Source organism: Lathyrus oleraceus, chromosome 1, assembly GCF_024323335.1.
Source record: "Lathyrus oleraceus cultivar Zhongwan6 chromosome 1, CAAS_Psat_ZW6_1.0, whole genome shotgun sequence".
Classification (NCBI taxonomy): Eukaryota; Viridiplantae; Streptophyta; class Magnoliopsida; order Fabales; family Fabaceae; genus Lathyrus; species Lathyrus oleraceus.
The window spans coordinates 458,498,422-458,503,698 of NC_066579.1; the positions used below are offsets into that span (position 1 = coordinate 458,498,422).

General features: G+C 33.5%; 1 non-coding gene across 1 annotated transcript; it reads right to left on the reverse strand.

The window, feature by feature from the left end:
- Window positions 1–4,343: 4,343 nt before the first annotated feature.
- LOC127116507 (small nucleolar RNA R71) lies at window positions 4,344–4,449 on the reverse strand. The gene has a single exon (XR_007801338.1). It is a non-coding gene; the product is annotated as a small nucleolar RNA R71 (small nucleolar RNA).
- Between the last annotated feature and the right edge of the window lie 828 nt (window positions 4,450–5,277).

Sequence of the window (5,277 nt, forward strand, 5' to 3'; positions counted from 1 at the left end):
GGTAGATTGCGTAGTGACGTTGTCCACCTAAAAAACACAAACCAACAGGAATAGTTTAGCCGAACTACGGCAACTCTGATTCTCATGTCCAGATGAGATACGTAGGCACGAGATGCGATGTCTTGTCGAGTTTGACTAACAACTAACACTAATTCTTTTCTCTCGCCCTCGTTGCGATTGAGACCTTCCCTTTCTCTTGCCCTAGTTGCAATCGAGACCCTTCTTCTTCTTGTGTTGGTGTTAGGAGATGGATGTAAGCCCAGCGATTGGCATTCCACATCCTGTGTCTCGTTGTGTGCTTGGAAGCTGATGTAAGTCCATCGAGTGGCATTCGGGTTCCTGTGTGCGTGTGTCTGGTTCGGATGCCGACGTAAGTCCAGTGATTGGCAGTCGGGCTCCATGTTTGCCCTCTTGTGTGTGTTTCGGTTCGGATGCTGATGTAAGTCCAGTGGTTGGCATTCAGGCTCCACGTTTGCCTTTGCCTGTGTTTGTTTGTGTGCGTGTTAGCCGAGCTACGAATGCTCTGATTCTCCTTCGTCCAAAGGAGATACGTATGCATAGGATGCGACATCCTAGCGAGCATGTTTTCCCCCAGTCCGAACTACTTAGACTCTGATGTCTATGCTTGATAGACTAAGTAGGCCCAGGATGCGACATCCTGCCGAGTCCGTCTTGTTTGTTTTCTTGTGTCTCTTTCAGCCGGTATTTATATGTGTGCGAGCAGTGTTTTAGCAACCATTTTCCTTCTTATTGTGCGTGGATCCCGTCGAGTACGACGGATGCGTAGGGGTGCTAATACCTTCCCTTCGCATAACCGACTCCCGATCCCATTCTCTTTGGTCGCGAGACCACGTCTTTTCCAGGTTTACTCTGAGCGTTTCCTTTCCTTCTTTTGGGATAAATAACGCACGGTGGCGGCTCTGTTGTTCTGTTTTCCCGCCGGTTTTTCGCGTAATGCGACACCCCCTTACCTCTTCAATTTGATGGAAACCCTAGCTTCTCTTTTGTTCTTCCCCTCTTCTCCTTGTTTTTCCTCTTTCTTTCTCTATTGCCTTCAATGAGCTAATGAATCATAATTCTCACTCTACTACCTCTTATATATAGTATTCTATTTGGGCCCAATAAGACCTAATATTTAAATATCTCTATTTAATTCAAATAAATTAAACTAACACCATATATCCACCAAGTTAATTAATACAATTATTTAATTATATCTCCTATCAACTAAATAATTAATTAACACACCAATTTAATTAATATAATCAATTATTATACCACCTAACAACCAATTAATTAATTAACACTCCAAATAAATAAAATAAAATATAGTAATAATATAATAAATAATTACTAAAAATTGGGTTGTTACATCAAAAATTTGATGGGCTAAACTAGCAAGTGTACTCGTCTCGTCGAAGTAATAAAATAATTCATCTTCATAGAGATTGTAAATTTAAAAAATCTAATATTAATGCGATTAAAAATAAACAAAGAGAGTTTTTAGTTATGATGGGTACAAAAACAAGAACAAGAAAACTTTCGGAGTAAAGTTTGATAATGAAAAACAGTTAGGTCTCTTTATCGAATCCCCTAATTATACCTCTTGACGAATGTGTTTCAGATGAATAACAATTATGCAACAATTACATGGTGAATTAGCAAGTCCGCTGCATCCAATTCCTTGATGTGTAACTTTTAAAAGATAATTCCCTAACTCCTTAGGCCAATTCAAAGTTAAACTAGGCACTTCTAAGTTCGTTAATCTTGAAACTATAACTTATAATTATCTATTCCTAGTTAAACATTAATTTGAATAATTGACCTAATTCAGATTGGTAGACTTATAGTCAGAAGTCCCATGTTTCTTTACCTTTGGCCATTTTGCTCATTTTTTCTTTATCTTGGCTTGAATTTTTCTCATAATTCCTCTAAATGAGCATAAATTGCTCGCTAATATTACGTAACTAGGTAGAGACCCGCGCGATGCACGGGGATAAGATGAGATTTTTAAGTAGTATTATAAAATATTGATTTTGATTTTGTTTAGTATAAAAGAGTTGTAATTGAGCCGATAAGATGAATAAGATAAAAAAAAAAGAGAAAGTAAAAATTTAAGAGATAAGAAATATGTTTGAGTAATAGAAATGCAAATAAGACAACAATTTAATTTTAAAATGTAAATTATATGTAAAGAATTATAAATGATAGTTGGAAATTTATAGTTTATTTTTGTAATATGTATATGCAATTATAATTCAAAATAATATTTTAGAAACAATTTGATTCTTGTCTATTTCAAAATTCTAAGTTAAATTTGAAAATATTGTTTGATGATCATTTTTAGCATTGTAATGAGATTTACTATTTGAATTTAAGTGTGTACCATGTAATCACAGTTATAATTCAGAATTATATTTTTTTAAATGAAGTATTTGTTTGTTTGTTTGAAAGTATTGTTTGAGTATTTTATCTTAAATATTGTAATGTACTTTTTTTCGTTGTTATTATGGTTTTAAGACTGATACATACAAATGAATATTTTCAATAAATATATTTCATGCATAATTTTTTATGGAGTAAATTATTATATATTGCACTTTTCTTAAAAAATATTGATAAACACGTAGGTACGAAAAAAATAAACATAATAATTAGTATAGGAAAAACAAAGTAAATTGTATTCTTATAATAATTTTTCTATCGATTTGTTTAAAAATTAATTAATTTAGTTTTTTTTGTGTGATGAATAAGCGTGTGTAATAGAAAATAGAGTGAAATTTTAATAATTTGAGTTTTGATGAATGGTTGATAAACGATTTATAGACATATGTAACTTATAATAATATATGTTTTGATGTATTATGAATGCGTAATTTGTACATGTATGTAATTATGTGTGAAATGCAAGCTCAAAGGAAATAAATAAATAGGTATATATGAATTTTAGTTAGAGGAATATTAGGAGATGACTTATGGAATATGAAAATACATATATTTTAATTAATATAATTTTATAAATGAAAGGTTACACATTTTCTCAAAAGAATAATGGAGGTTTTCGAAGGTTGTGTTTTAAAGAGTGTCACATCATATTTTTAATGATGTGGCAACTAAGAGAATGAATTGTAAAAAAAATAGTTAGTGTCTCAGTTTTAATATATTATAATAGATAATAGATAGATATATTATAATAGATAATAGAGGAAAGAGTGTCATTAATATACCTCATAGAAATTGTATGAGTGTTAATTGTAACGAGAATAAAATATGTGTTTTATATTTTAAAATGGAAGACGTTCGCTACGGTAGTTGGAATGCAAAGACATTGTTCATGCGTTGAAAGAGTGTAAATGTATCCGAATTAGAAATTCGAACAATTAGTTACGAGATTGTGAAAGCATTTCTGAATTAATCGAGAGATTAATTTTATTTTCTAAAAGTTCTCTAAATGTGCAATTCATGTTGTGAAAGTAGACGGTTTATAGGTTCAGAGTCCAGTGAGGCGTAGGCGAAAGTGGATGTCACCCATGCTTTTAGTATTATTTTTTTCAAAAATAATAATTCTCATTACAATAGATACATAAATTTGTATGGGTAAAGTTGGGGAACGAGAATCATAGTCTTGGACTCTTGTGTTTAATATTAAGGAAATTAAATATTTTGCATTTTCGCACAAATAAGTGATTTTTTATATAGCCTTAGATACACATAGAAACAATAGAGGATGGTACTTGATCATTGGTCTATGAGGACGATAAGTCTTTTTATTACTTTGATATAGTTGTATACTTGTTGCCTATTAAGTGTTTGGTGCCATTGTCGGGGACTAACTTTTCGATGTCGTTATTCTGTTTTTCCCTGTTTAGACTAAGGTAATTCTCTCTTTTTATTATTTTTGTTGTTCTCGGTTATATGCAAAGATCCCGAAGCTTATGGAACCTTGATGAATAGATTAACAAAATCAAGCATTATTTCCATGCAAGACGCCGATTACTTCAACCCCAAAGAGCGATAGCCGAAAACGATAAACACCGACTAAAAGAATACGCAGTACCCTTAAATAAAGAACCTCATTTGAGTATTATCCGTCTTACCTTATCAATGATTTTTTTTTGAATTAAAACCCTATTTGATGCACATGAATAAGCAAACCAGTTTTTCGGTTCCTCAACGAATGACCTAAATTTACACCCAGATGCTATTTTACTTAGACTTTTCCCATTTTCCCTTAGGGATAGAGCCAAAGCATGGCTATAACTCCTTTCATCAATTCCATAATGACATGGAATGGACTAAAAAGGAATTAATAGTTAGATACTTTCCACCAAGTAAAATTGCACAACCTAGGAATCAAATCACCTACTTTAGGCGGATGGATGGAGAATCGATTTTTGAAGCATAAGAGTGATTCAAGAAGATGATGTGAAAATGTCCATATCATGATCTTCTCTATAATACGAAATTTCTCTATATGTGTGTTGCGGGTAGGGCCTTTATGAATAAGCCATATGATGAGGCTTGTGCTCTTATCGAGGACATGGCCCAAAACCACTTTCAACGGGGAAGCTGACGATCTCTCGTAGAAAAATCCCCTTAAAAAGGAGGACTTTACAAAGTTAGCACCCTCGACCACATGAACACAAAGGTGGAAGCTTTATACCAAAATATTGATATCTTAAGCATAACACATGCTGCTATTGCAGCCGTTGTAACTCCAAATCGGGAAATTTATAGAGTAGTTGGCCCCATTTGTGATGCATGTCAATTGATGGTTGTAACCGAACCCATCTTCGGCCAGATGAATTATGCCCAACGAGGAAACTCGTAACCTAACACCTTTAAACCGTGGTTGAAGAAACCATCCCGACTTCTCATACAAAAACAAAAACCCCTAATTTGCAACTAGCCAAGCACCCCCAGCTACACCACCCGGATTTCAAGGACAAAAGGGTGTCTCTACTGCTCCCCAAAAGTCAAACCTTGAGACACTGATGGGAAATTATTTTGTAACCCAAACTTGTAAAAACAAGGACTATAAGAACCAAAACCTTCACACTAATGAAGTATTAAGGCAACTCGTGTCTAAAGTTGATGTCATTGTTACTCACAACAAAAAACCAGAAATCTAAATTTCTTAAGTAGCCCAATAACAAGTGTCTACATATTCTCTATATGGAATATTTCAAGGACAAATAGAACCAAACACAATGGGACACATAAACGTTGTTATGCTGGTAAAGAGTTGGAGACCACTACCGACAAATATGAAAAAGA